A 15,479-nucleotide genomic window follows, 5' to 3' on the forward strand; every position below is an offset into this window, starting at 1 on the left:
ATACCAATATCTGTACCCTTACAGTTAAATACATACTGAATCTTGCCTCAGACAGGTGCTATGTGACCTTGAACAAGTCAAATTGAATCACTCTCTGGATCAATTTTCTCATAAGGAAAAAAATGGAAATAAAATCATCATATCTGTGGCATAAGGGCAACTAGCAGATACAATGGATAGAGCAATGGGCCTGGAGTCAGAAAGACTCATCTTGAGTTCAAATCTGACATGAGATACTGGGCAAATCACAATCTTGTTGGCTTCAGTTTCTCTTCTGTAATAAATTAGAGAAGGAAATAGAAATTCACTCCATTATTTTTGCCAAAAAACCCCAAATGGGACTAAAAGTACTGAATACAATAATACTAATGTCATATGGCTAATATGAGGAGAATATGAGATGGTGAATGAAATGCTTTGCATTGAAAATAGAAATGCATTGCTTGAAAATATATGCTTTGCAAATCTTAAAATGCTATATAAATATCAGCTGCTCAAGAGAATACACATATTCGTGTAAAGATCACACAGTAAGTTAGAGCACTGGATTTGATGTTAAAAAGGCCAAAGTGCAAATTTTGCTTTCGTTACTTACTGGCTGTGGGATCCTGGAAGAGTCCTTTAAACTTCTCTCACCCATAGTTTCTTCACTTGTAAAATGAAAGACCATAATAGCACGTTGCTAATAATGCTGATGTAAGGACTCAATGAGACTATAAGTTCCTTGAGAACGGAGACTGTCATTTGTCTTTCTTTTGTATTCTTAGAACTTAATACGTGCCTGGCATCACTTAATAAAGACATGTTGAGTGATTTTCTTTTGACATGGAAATCAATTTGCAAATCTCAAATTGATATATAAATGCTAGATATTGATAGATTATTATCATTTTTGAATGCTTAAGCTCTACTATCAGTCATATATATTATGCTTCTGATGTATTTATGCCTAACATCTTTATTTGGGGAGAATCATATATCCTTTTAAATTTCTTGGATTAATAATGTTCTTAGGATCATAGGTTTTGGAGCTGTAAGCAAATTTAGATATCATCTGTTCCATCTTCCTTCCCCCTTTTATAGATGAAAAACAAAGTCCCCAACAATTTAAGGGATCACTCAATCTCTTTGGTCCCAATTTCAACTGTAAAATAGGAGGTTTAATTAGATGACCTCTAAACTTATTTGTTGTAGCCCTTTATCTAGACTCCTCTTTTTTTGCCTCCTCATTTTGATGCTCACGCATTTCTCCATTCAAGTTAAATACTGTCCTTGCCTTTCACAATTTAAAGTATGGTGAATAAAGACCTATTGTTTATAAAGTGATTGGACCAATCTATCTCTTTTGTGGAAATTTCTGAGTCCCCCAGTTGCAGCTGCAACAAATTGGGACAGGAGATAATTTAATTGTTGAAGTGGAGAATGGAAAATATGAAAGCTCCTCATGTGGTTCTTATGGTGATAAAGGCAAGTTTGATGTGCATTTAACCTGTATGACCCAATAATTTGTGAAGTCTTGGAAAGATCAATGTGGTATGGCTGTGAGAAAAACAGGATGGTATAGTCTGCAAAGAATTGAAAATGAGTCATCACCTAGAGGGCAATGATGAGGATCAGGTTGGGCATGAGCAAGCTGCAACACATCATGAACAAGAAGCAACAAAAGACTAAAGGATGACATCCAAAGGACAGAACATGTGCTGGGAAACAGAAATAACTAGTAAAGGGCCATGTGCTGCTGTGATATTCTAGCAATCATCAGGAGAAAGGAAACAAGGCTTCTAGCATGTTTAGCGATTACTTATGGTGATTATACAGAAGGACATGGTTAAAAATGGCCTGTACATTGCTGGATACATATGGGTAACAATATGTATCATGACGTGTAATAATGACATCAATAAGATCAATTACAATCTTTTTTATTCTATTTTATTTATTTTTATTCATTTATTTTATTTACAATGTTTTATTTGTTATTACAAAAGAAATATTACAAATCTGAGTATTGGGAAGATCAAAGAATCCATTATGCAGGAAAGATTGAAGCATCTATTCAAGGTTAATTGGTCAGTTGATAAACATATATTGAGCACTTACTATATGTGAGGCACACTGAAAAGCCCTGGGGAAGCAAAAAGGAAACAAAAAATAGTCCCTGCCCTCAAGGAGCTTATAAGCCAATGGAGGAGACAACAAGTAAACAAATACTTACACAGCACTCCAATGCAGAATATATTATAATTAACAGAGGAAAGGGACTAGAATGAAGAAGGTTTAGGGAAGGCTTTCTGTAGAAGGTGAGAAGTAGGAACTTAAAGGAAGCCTGGGAAGTTGAGGCAGAGGAGGGAAAGTATTTCAGGCATTTGAGAGAGATAGAGAAAGTTTCTTATTCATGGAATCACCAGAGGGCCAGTGTCACTGGATTTAAGAATATATGTTGGGGAGAGTCTATGAGTTTGATTGTGAATATAGTAGAGGCGACATGGTCATAACCTATGTTTTAGGAAAATCATTTTCGTGACTGAGTGGGGGATGAATTGGGGTGGGGAGTTACTTGAAGCAGATGGACCTATCCCATCATTGAAATATTCCACATATAAGGATATGAGGGCCTACACTAGGGAGGTAGCAGTGTCTAAGGAGGAAAAAGGCATGCACAAGAGATATTGTAATGGGGAAATTGGCAGGGGTGGGCAATAGATTGGGAGACTAGGAGGATGATATTGCCCTAGACAGTAATTGGGACATTGGGAGAGGAGACAGAGATGGCAAGGAGTTGGGTCTGAAAGGCAGGTAGAGATGTGTCATTAGAAATCATCAGAAAAAGGTAGATTTAAGAATTGTCTTCATGGAGATGGCAATTAAATCCATGGGAGCTGATGAGATAAAAAATTGAAGTCATATTGAGGGAGAAGAGAATAGGGTCCAGGGCAGAATCTTCTAGGACTCCAGTGGTTAGATGGTGAGATTTGGATGAGGATCTAGCAATGGAAACTGAGGAGTGGTCAGATGGGTGGGAAGAGAACCAAAAGGATAGAAGTATTATAAAAACGAAGAGATTAGTATCAAGGGGGAGAGGGTTAAAGACTATAGAAATGTCAAGGAGAATGAGGACCAAGAAAAATGCATTAGATTAGGCAACTAAGATCTTCGTCAACTTTGGAGAGAGCAGTTTTAGTGGAATGATAAGGTCAGAAGGTGGATTTCTATATTAGTAGAACTCCAATGAATGGGTGAAAGGGTAGCTAAGTAATAGAGTAGATAGTGTTGTGATGGAGTCAGGAAATGAGTCTTCCTGAGTTCAAATCTGAACTCAGATACTTACTGGCTCTATGATTCTGGACAAGTCACTGTACCCTGTTTGCCTCAGTTTCCTCATCAGTAAAATAAGCTGAAACAGGAAATAGCAATCCACTCCTGTATTTTTGCCAAGAAAACTCCAAATGGGGTCACAAAGAGTATGGCACAACTGAAAAGATGGAACAGTGATAAATGAGACATATACCTAACTGCCCATCCAAAACTACTTCCATCTATAACACACTGCTTCCAATATGAAATGGGGAAAACAATTTGGTAAGTAAAACACTCTCATATGGAATCCAGACAGGAGAGACATTCATTTTGGGTTAGTTCAGGCACTTGTTTAGACACAATAAGAGTACCAGAAAACACTTCGCCCTCAAGATCAGGGTTTTTTAACCTTTTCTTGAGTCATGAGCCTCTTTGGTATTCCAGTGAAGCCTATGCCTCCTTTTGCTGAATTATGTTTTTAAATAAAGAAAGTAAAATACATAGAGTTGTAAAGGAAAACAATTATACTGCAATAAAGTTTAACCAAGGCCCTTTTTGGAGTTGTGGACCTCATTCTAAGAACTCCAATTCACTAATTAGGCTATGATTTTTTTCGTAAGGCCCAAGAATTAATTTTTATTTTAAATTTTTATTTTTTTTGAAAAATTTATTTAATTAGTCAATTTAGAATATTATTCCTTGGTTACAAGAATCATATTCTTTCTCTCCCCTCCCCCTCCCCCATCCCATAGATGATGCACAATTCCAATAAGGTTTACATGTGTCCTTGATCAAAACCTCTTTCCATGTTGTTGATGTTTGCACTAGGGTTATCATTTAGAGTCTACATCCCCAGTCATATCCCTATGAATCTATGTAATCAAGCAGTTGTTTTTCTTCAGTATTTCTGCTCCCACATATGCTATGATTTTAAAGAAAATAATTCTGAAAATAAGGTCAAGTACACAAATAATAAATAATATACATAGATATATATCTTCTGAGGATTAATTTTAAATGATATGAGTATGCTGAAGCCCATCTCACAGCCTGCTTTTCATATCAATTCTTTGTGGACATTCATAACCTAAAGATTATCACTAGAACAACCTTCTTGGGGACAGAAACTGTGTTTTATTGTAACCTAGCATTTTTTTAGTTTGTTTTTGTACATATCTCTGATGTGAGGAATCCATAATTTTCTCATGGCAAAGTATGTCCTCTACCAAAATAGCCCTATTCTCTATAACTTAAAAAGTAAGTCCCAGGATCAAATGTAATCAACTTTGCTGCCAGTAGCAAAACAATGATCCAGGACAATTCTGAGGGATTTATGAGAAAGAACATTATCCACATGAAGAGAACAAGTGTGGGAGTAGAAACACAGAAGAAAAAACATGTGATTGATCACTTGTTTATATGGTTATATGATTTGGGGTTTTGGTTTTAAAAGATTGCTCTATTAGAAAAACGAATAATAGGGAAATGGGTATTGAGTGATAATATACATATAAGCTAGTAGCTTGTAGGCTTCAGGAGTGGGGAGGGAATATGGTAGGGGAAGGAGAGAACATAAATCATGTAACCATGGAAAAATATTTTAAAATAAAATTTAAAAAGTAAGTCCCAGGTATTTGCTTGAGGCATTTAGAGGTTAAATGACTCTTTCAGGGCCGCATCAGTCAATCAGTCAATAAGTATATATCACTCATTACCAGGAACTGTTCTAAGAACTGAGGTTACAAAAACAAGAATGAAACAATGTGTTATATTAATGATTTGAACTAAGATTTTGACTCCAATCACAGTACTTTCTCATATCAGGATGCTATTGCATTTTTTTTAAATTAATGGTTGTTGAAGTTTGAATAAAAATGATTACCTATGGATTTGGGCAGGGGGGTTCCATTGCAAAGAGAAAATTGATGAAGTTACTATACTTATATAGTGCTTTAAAGTTTGCATTTTTTATTACATGTACAATCCCCATGTTAAAAATGATGAAAAAATTCAGAAAGGCTAAATGCTTTGACCAGGGTTGCACAGCTATTAGCATAGAAAGTAATTTTCAAAGTCATGTCTCTAAGCCAAAGTCCAGCTGTGTCTATATGCCATATTCTTGCTAAATCATTCTACCAAAGAGATCAAAGATATGGGAAAATACATTGTACTTGTACAAAAATTTTTATAGCAATTTTTTTGTGGTGGCAAAGATATGGAAACTTAAAGGGTATGCATCAATTGGGGATGACTGAACAAGTCATGGTACATGATCACATGATTGTAATGGAATGACATTGTGCTATAAGAAATGACAAACAGAGCAATCACACATAGACACACACACACACACACACACACACACATAAACCCTGGAAAGACTTTATGAAGTAAGCAGAGCCAAGAAAATGTTATACCCAGTTACAGCAATAATGTATGATGATTAACTGTGAATAACTTAATTATTATCAGCAATCTAAGGATCCAAGATGGCCCCAAGAGACACATGATCAAAAAGGATATCTACCACCATGGAAGGAACTGATGGAGTCTGAATATAGATTGAAGGAAATCATTTTTCACTTTATTTCCTTCATGAGGAACATAATGTATGAGGAAACATGTATTGTATGATAACATATATATATAAATATGCATATTTATTTTTATATATATATATATATAATCTATATCATATTCCTTCCTGACTCAGGGAAGAGGGAGGAGAGAGAGAGGAAGAGAAAACAGATCACAAAATATCAGAAAATGATTATTTTTTTTAAAATCCTTACCTTCCGTATTGGAATTAATACTGTGCATTGGTTCCAAGGCAGAAGAGTGGTAAGGGCTAGGCAATGGGGGTTAAGTGACTTGTCCAGGATCACACATCTAGGAAGTGGCTGAGGCCAGATTTGAAACTAGGATCTCTCATCTCTACGCCTGGCTCTCAATCCACTGAGCTACCCTGCAGCCCCCCAGTAAATGATTATTAAAAATCATATAAACATTTAATTGGGAAATAATAGAATTGAATAATTCTGGTAAGATTTTGAAAGTATGCTTTATTTTGATGTTGTTATTCTTTTAAAAATATAATCTATATTATATGTATTTTTACTGATGTCAAGATTTGCTTAAAAGAAAGATCTTTTACTTTTTTATTTCAATTAACAAAAAAAAAAATGTTTCCTCTCATTCTCAACCTCCCTGATCCATCTCCCCAGGTGAGGGGGAATCCTAGAAAACTCTTGTAACAAATATATATTCAAGCAAAACAAAATCCTGCCCATTATTCAGGTCTAAAATATGAATGGCATTGCTCATATTTCATCCATGTCAGTCACTCAATAAACATTTACTGAGTGCTGACTATTTATATGTACTATGCTAAGAACTAAGAATACAAAAAGAGTCAAATGACAACTTCTGCCCTTAAGAAATTTACAAGCAAACACAGGAGATGGCAAAGGACTATTGAAAAACTTCCATACTTAGAAAGTTTACAATATTCTTGGGAAAGTGAGAATAAAACAAAAGAACCAATTAGAAAAGGCAAAAATGAAGTCTTGAAAATCATGTAGAGCCTAACTGTGAAAAAAAGAGGAGTGTAATCCTAGTAGTCAAAACTATCTATGTAGAATACTCTTCTTAACCAGCCCCTGAAAAATGGTTAGGGTAAGAAGTGGTAGAGGAGAGAGTATTCCAGGAAGGGAATATTTTCTGAATCGAGTCATTAAGGTTATAAACATGAAAATATGGATACTTTATCAAGTGCTATTATTTCTTGGCACATAGTAGGCCTTTAATAAAATATGTTTATTGACTGATAGGGATAGTCAGAAAATAAATGCTTCTCTCTCTCATTAATGCATATGTGAAAGGGAATTAATAAAAGTAAAATTTGATGATTTTTTTAAATGGAAAGAAAATTGAACTTGGAGTCTAAAGATTTAGATTTGATTACTGGCTCTCCCAGTAGCCAGCTATGGGACCTTTAGCACAGTTGACACTAAATTTATTGCTCTGACTCTTAGTTTCTTGATCTTTTAAACTGCAAAAATTAAATTTAGTCTCTAGTAATAGAAATATTATATTTTATGAGGTTTATTAAGGATTATTAGAAATCAAGGAATAAAGAAAATACAGACAAGAAAACCATTTGCCTAGGTAGGCTAATTAACCCATTCAAAACTCCCACTCAGCTTACTCACTACATCCTTGCAAATGGAAGAAAGTGAAGTAGTTGCTGCCAGTTAAATACTCCTTATGATCTCGCCCAGGTGGAGACTCAGGTGAGATTATAGGGAATTCTGGGAAATACCAAGGACTTCTAGGGATTGAAGTCTAGGGTTCAAATCTCCATTTTAAAAAATGTGAAATTTGGACTAAATGACTGCCTAGTCCCTTTTAGTTCAAATATTCCCAGATTCAATAATTATTAATTTGATTTTTATTATAATATTTTGTTTTTTCCAGGTTATGTCAATATTTTTTATATTTTCAAACAATTTTTAATGTTCATTTTCTGACATTTTGTAATCCACATTCTGTTTCTCTTTCCTAACACTGCCCCACCCCCAAGAAGGCAGGTAATATGATATAATTGTCAAAATATTATCATATAATACATATTTTGATTTTTGTCATTTTGTGAAAAAACACACATATTGCTTACAATAGGCACAAATTCATAGAGGAAATAAAGGAAAGAATGGTATGTTTCAATCGGCATTTGTACTCTATATGTTCCTTCTATGATAGTGGATGCCTTTTTTCTTTTTGAGTCCCTTGGAGTTGTCCTGGATCCTTGCCTTGTTGATAATAGCTATGTCATTCACAGCTGATCATCATACATTATTGTTACTATTTACAGCATTCTCCTTGTTCTGATCACTTTACTTCGCATCACTTTATTTAAGACTTTCCCAATGATCCAATAAATAATTTTTGTTATAAAGTAGCAGATCAATATATCACTGATATATGTGTCTATTACTGTGTCTATATCTATAAATATTTATATTTCTATATCTCTGGATATAGATATCTGAGCTATAGATATTATTTCTGTAGAACTACATAGTGATATTCAGAACTAAAACTATATAGATATTTCTATGCCTATTTCTCACATATAATTTAATCTTGAACTAAGGTTTTTGAGACATTGGGGGATGTGTGTGTATGTGTGTGTATGTGCATGTGTGTGTAAAATTCTTTCTTCCTGAGAGCCCTATAAGAAAGCCATTTTACAGATGAAACTGATACTTTTGAAGAGGAAAGGTAGTATGGAGTTTTGGACAAAAAAGAGCACTGTCATGGTTCAAGAAATCTGTGTTTAAATCGTGTTCTGAACCCTCACTAGCCATATGACTCTCCTTCATGTATTAGATATACTTCTCTTCTTGGTTCCAAAGTGGAGAAATTTTGACTACACAAGAGGATAAGGAGTTAAATTCAGAACTGATCAAATGGCTAAATCCAGAGAAGTAATAAAAGTTTTATATTCAACAGCACCTTGAAAAAAGTTTCTGGAATGGAATAAGTGCCCAGGATCTATATTTTTTTCTTCACTATTCTGTTCTTTTCAATGACTTCTATAAAGGTGCAGATGGAGCACTCATCTCGAATTTATAGGTATACAAAGTTAAGATTATTATCATACTTTATCACAAGGCTAGGATTCAAATGAAGAAGGTACATTTAGCACCCTACTATGTGAAAAACATTAAGCAAATTCTTGGGAGTAAAAATACAAAAATAAAACAATTCCTCTCTCAAGGAACTCACATTTTACTAGTTTTTATAGGCTTAAATTGGGGCTAAATCAAATCAAATTTAATTTAATACAGATATGCTAACATCTTAAATTCTGATTCAAAGAATTACTTTCATTACTATAATTGGGAGGAGGCTATATGGACATTCTAGTAGACTTGGAGCTCAATATGAGTCTATATATTGGAGATGAGGACCCCCAAAGCTAAAGGGGTTATAGACTACATGAAAGGAGTCAACAAATACGGAAGGAGAGACATGAGGCTTTTGCTGTCCCTTTCAGTTCATCTCTACAGTACAGTGTAAAGTCCTGTGTACCATATTTTAACAGCACACTCATAAGTCAAAGACCTGTTATGATGGCCTTACAGTCATGCCAGGGAATGAGAATATATGCTTCTAATATCTCCAGCATACAACATAGTACCTAGTTCATATTAAGAAAGTAAGAAATCCGTGTTGCTTGTCTGTCACGCATTTTGTAGAGGGAGATTTTCACTGAGTGGTGGCAGGACAGATGGCCTAGCAATTCAGTGATTCTATGGGATCAGCCCTATCATTTAACTCAAGTCCAGGCTAATCATTTTTTTCAGCTTATAGATTATAACCCTTTGGCCTAGTTCTATTTCAGAATGTTTTTAGTCTATTTTCTGACTACTTTCAACATCCTCTCTGGCAAAGGAGGTTTTTTCTTCCGAGTCTCCTATATAGTTCCAAAATGAGGGCCTGAGTTCAAATGCTAACTCTGTGATAGAGAGACAGACAGAAGACAGACAGAGAGATAGAGACAGAGAGACGAAAAGCATGCTTTCATCTCTGTCTCTTTCTCTTTCTTCGTCTCTTGACAAGTAGATGATAGATTATTAGAAAAGTAAATGATAGATTTATAGAGAAAGAGATGATAGATGATAGTTATATAGATAGGTAGATAGAGGATAGATTTATAAATAAATAGATGACAAGTTGACAGAGAAACTGATGATTGATTTTTAGATAAATATATATAATACAATCTTAGTCACAGAATACTTTTAAGCCTCAATTTCATTTTCTACAAAATGAGAATGTTTGATTAGATGATGTTTAATATCCCTTCTGGATCTAAATCCTATCATCATTTTTATAACTGTCAGTGATAAAGGGCAAGGTGATATTTATATTGTGCATTTCAAATGCTTGCATACTTAGAGTGCTGCCTTTCAAGTTTCATATATGTTATATGTAATATATGTTCCATGTAACCTATATGTGTGTAAATGTAGAAGCACACATGCTTATGTATATACATATACTGTAGCATCTTTAAGGCAGGAATCTCATTTTACTCTATGGTTTTTGTAAGATGCCATATAAAATCTTCTATTGCAAATAAAAGATAACCATCGAGTCCCACACCCTTCTTTTCATATGAAACCATACAAATGATAAGTAATAAAAGTGAAAATATTGTAGGAAATTCATTGATCTTTGTGTCTAAAATCAAACATATTGTAAGCTACAGATGCAAAAAAAATGTAAATGTTCTTTGTGCTTTGGGGACAAAATGGAAAGCAAAGTTAATGTTGACATTCTGTCTTTATCTTATTACAGAAGGAAAAATGAAAAGAATATGCATTATGCTGTCTGCCCTTTTACCCTCCCTCCAACACACACACATATGCACGCACACATGGTATGAAGGATTATAGAACTTAAAAGCAGAACGTGCCTACACTTAAAGATATCCTAGCAGTGATGACATTTCTGATCATGCAAATTCTCCACCAAGTGATTTGCCCACAAGGCCAGAGAGATGGGTGAATGTAGAAGCATACTGGACCCTGGCCAAAAACACATTGAGACATTAGTACCAGCTGGATGTGGGGCAAAAAAGGAGCACTGATAAGGAAATAAAAAAGATTCAGGAAGCCAGATTAAAGTCACAGAGTCAACTACTGTGCATGCCTCATATTTTGACTTTCCAATCTCTCTCACAAAGTGGTCCTCCTATTTCTCTGAGGCTTAAGTTTCCTGTGTTTCCTAAACATACTCTTCTGAATAATACCCGGCTTTTCAAATTTGCTTTTCCTCCCATCTCAGCCTCTCCTTCTCATTCACAGGCAGGGATTACCGATCTCCCCACCTAGGAATTTGCCCAGTCACTAATATATGCCCAATCTATCTTCAGTGGAATGTGCCAACCACTTGTAAGTTCCATTCATTTTTATTTGAACTACTGTACAAATATAAGTACTGTTGCTTTATTTGGACATTTTTGGTTGCGTAAAGAGATTTTTTAATAGAACATTCTTAAGTAAAACCAGCTTGAGTCAAAAAAACTCAGATAAAATGAGATGACTGTTCTGAGGACCTGAGAAAACTGTCCAGCATATAAAGGTATTAAGAAGTCCTATTTGAAGATAGGGCATGCTGCTATCAAAGAAAAGAAATAGCTGCATTGCATTGTGCACAATTAGGTCATTGCATAGGGAAATTTCTAAGTATGGTAAATTTGGAACCAAGAAATTATTAATATCAATTTATTTTGGGGGTACTAAAGGGCAGCTAGATGTCACCAGATTGCACAAAATATAGGTGTTGGCATCAGGAAGACCTGAGTTCTAATGTAACCCAGACGCTTCCTAGTTGTGTGACTCTGGAAAAGTCACTTAATCTCTGTTTCCCTCAGTTTCCTAATCTGTAACAAGTGGGTAATAATAGCTCCTTTATGATAGGATTGTTTTAAGTTTAAATGAACTAACAATTGAAAGTGCTTAGCACAGTACCTGACAGAGTAAAAGATATATATATATATATATATATGTGTGTGTATATATATATAGATATATGTGTGTGTATTAGCTATTATTATAAATATAAGAATAATATATGAGGACTATTTTGAGTCATACCAGGTAGAAAGGTATATTTTTAGCTTATCATCATAGCTAGTATTTCTGTGGTGCTTTGACATTTGAAATGTACCTTCTATATGTTATCCCTTTTTAACCTCACAGCAATCTGGGGAGGTGGTTGTTTATTATTTTTGATGATGATGCCCAATTTATAGATAAGGAAATTGAAGCTAGAATAGTTCATATTTCTTGACCAGCATTACAAGTCAGTAAATTGCTGAGTCAAGAGTTGAATTCAGTTCTTCCTGACAACAAGTTTAGTGCACTATCTACTGATCCATTTGGGTGACAAGTTATCTTAAGTCAGAAATGGGCCACTGCTTAGGAAGAGACTCTATGTCAAAGCATTAGAAGACAGAGAGATGACCAGATGGAGAAGGTAGCTGAAGAAGTTAAATGCAGGTGGAAGGATCAAAAAGGCACGAGTCTATAAAAGGAATTGCTGTCAAAAATAGAATATAGGAGAAGATAGAATCTAATCAAAACTGATGTGCAAGGATGTTTTATTGGGAGCCACACTAATTGAAAGAAAGCCTTTGACTGACAGAGAGCTGGTGGACTGAAGAAATACAAGTTTATCCTCTAGTGACATCTACAGCATCTACAGAAGGAAAATCTCTTGAGGCTTTGCCTAGGTTGCCTTTTGTGGCCCTGTAGTATGGGGAGGAAACACAAATGTGGGAAGATGGAGGAGTGAGAAGAACTGATTTCTGAAGAGTCAGTTGGGGAAGGGTTTTATGGTCCTGTTATTTGAGAGGAAGAGAGCCCTAGAACTCCATATCATGTTTGAGGACATTGGCAGGGTTCTGGCTTAAAGAAAATACTTATTAAACTCACTATATGACAAATTGCTGGTAAAACTGGAAAACATGATGGCATGCACTAGGTATAAGTTAATATCTCACACTGTGTGCCAAGGTAAGGCCAAAATGGACACATGATTTAGACATAAAAATGCTATAAAAACTAAATTAGAGGAGTCTGAAATATTTTACCTATTAGATCTATGGGAAAAGGGAGAATTTATGACCAAACAAGTGATAGAGAGCTTTATGAATGATAAAATGGATAATTTTAATTATATTAAATTTAAAAGGTTTTGCACAAACAAAACTAATGCAACCAAAAGTAGATGGAAAACAGAAAACTGAAGAAAAAAATTATAACAAATATTTCTGACAAAGCCCTCATTTCTCAAATACAAAGAAAATTGAGTCAAATTTACATACAAGTCCTTCCTCACTTGAAAATGTTCAAAGGATATGAATAGGTGGATTTCAGATGAAGAAATAAAAACTATCTCTACTCATGTTAAAAAATGCTATGAATCACTATTGTTAGAGAAATGCAAATTAGGATAACTCTGAAGTACCACCTAATACCTATTGACAGAAAAGGAAAATGATAAGTGTTGAAAGGGATGTGGGAAAATTGGGAAACTAATGAACTTTTGGTGGAGTTGTGAACTGATCCAGCAACCCTTGAGACCAATTTGGAGCTATGCCCAAAGGGCTATAAAATTGTGCACTGCCTTTGATCCAGCAATACCACTACTAGGTCTTAAGATCAAAGATATAAAAAAAAATAAGAAAGGTGAGGGGGAAGTGAGGAGAGGACTTATTTGCACAAAATACAAAGCAGCAATTTTCGTGATAGCAAAGATCAGAAATTGAGTGGATGCCCATCAATTGGGGAATGACAAGAATCTGTGGTATAAGATTGTAATGGACTACACTTGTGCTTTTCTCAGCAATACAATAATCCAAGACAATTCCAAAGGATTTATGATGAAAAATGCTACCCACCTCCAGAGAAATAATTGATGGAATCTGAATGCAGTATCAAGCATATCATTTTTTCCTTTTATTTTCTTCATGGTCTTTTATGTATGTCTTCTTTCACAAATGACAAATGGGGAAATGTTTTGTATAAAAGTACAGGTATAACCAATATCAAATTGTTATTCTCTCAGAGAGAAGGGAGGGAGAAAATTTGGAACTCAAAATGTTGGAAAACAAATGCCAAAAATTGCTTTTACATGAAATTGAGGGGAAAAATATCAAAGGAAAATAAAGAAAAACAAAAACAAAGGAGAAAAAAAGATGAGAATGAGAGTAGCAATTACCTCCTAGGTCTGTTTTGAGATAAAATTACATATTTCCAATTTATTTTTTTTCTAAAGTTCTATTTGTTGTCTTAATTGCAAGTGGCTTACTGTTCTAAATACTGGAAGTTTAAAGACAATAATAGAAACAGCCACACACACTCACATACAAAAAAAAAAATTGCTTGTTACTGAAAGAACACAACACTTTCTCATCACATGTCAAAAGGGACTTATGTTCCAAAACATTGTTGTCATTATTATTGTTTTAAATGCTTCAGTGGGACAAGAGTAGCAGAGAAGAATATGTATCAGACAGGAATATTGTAAAGATCAGAAGGGGAACAGATAAGTGTAGTCTGGCTAATAGGTGGAAGGTATAAAAGTCTGTACTCTCAAGAGAATCCAGAGTAGTTAGTTGACCTGGGCGCTTGGGTTTCCTTATTTATATGTCTCCCTCCTAGATTTTTAGGTGTTTCTGCTTTCTGCCATGGAATTATATACATTGACGGGCATTCAAAACATCAGTTTATAGGTGAATCATTATGCTTTGAATTTTCTTCTTATCAAGTAAACAAGATTATTTCAGCATTTGTCTTATTGTTCAGAAACTGTTTCCTGTTTAACAGTTGAAAGGATAATTGGGATTGATTTTATATAAATGGGAAACATACTAATGGGAATCAGAAGCTCCAGTGGAGAATAATAGAAATATATTCTCTTATACTAATGACCCATTGAATAATCTCCCTTCTTTTGCCCCAACCTCACCACCCTGCCTGAGGACATCTTAGAAGGGAATCAGTCCAGAGAGAGAAAATGGGAATGTGGCGGCCACATTAGACACACAGTTCTATCCAGGATACACAGATATCTAATTCCTGAGAATCTATGTAAGCTAGTGGATAGAATATTATTCCTGGTGTCAGAAAGGCCTGCTTTTGGCATTTATTAGTTGTTTTTTTCTTGGGCAAGTCATTTAACCTGCTTGAACCTTGGGCCACCCTAAGATTCTAACTACAAATGGAAGAAATTCCAACACTAATGCAATTGCCAACCTTTTAAGTGTCTGTTATGTAGGGTTTACCACCACAGCTTACTTTCTTATCACATTCCTTTTTGATTTCCCACCTATCCTTAAATGCCTTATAGACACATACAATCATCTAGTTAAAGGAATCACTGGATGTCACTTATTTCAATCTAACATGTAGAAACTTGGATGCAAAGCAGAAATTAGTGAAAGAACTCAAGGACATTCATTTCCTCGAAGGTTCCCCTGATTCCCTCGAAAGCCAGATGTTCTCTCTTATTTCTACGCATTTCCACAATATCTTTTAATTCTTACTGCCTTGTTATAAGCCTTTATATCATTCCATGGTTAGCTATTTTTTAAAATATATTTC

The sequence above is a fragment of the Monodelphis domestica genome, chromosome 1 (assembly GCF_027887165.1).
Source record: "Monodelphis domestica isolate mMonDom1 chromosome 1, mMonDom1.pri, whole genome shotgun sequence".
NCBI lineage: Eukaryota > Metazoa > Chordata > Mammalia > Didelphimorphia > Didelphidae > Monodelphis > Monodelphis domestica.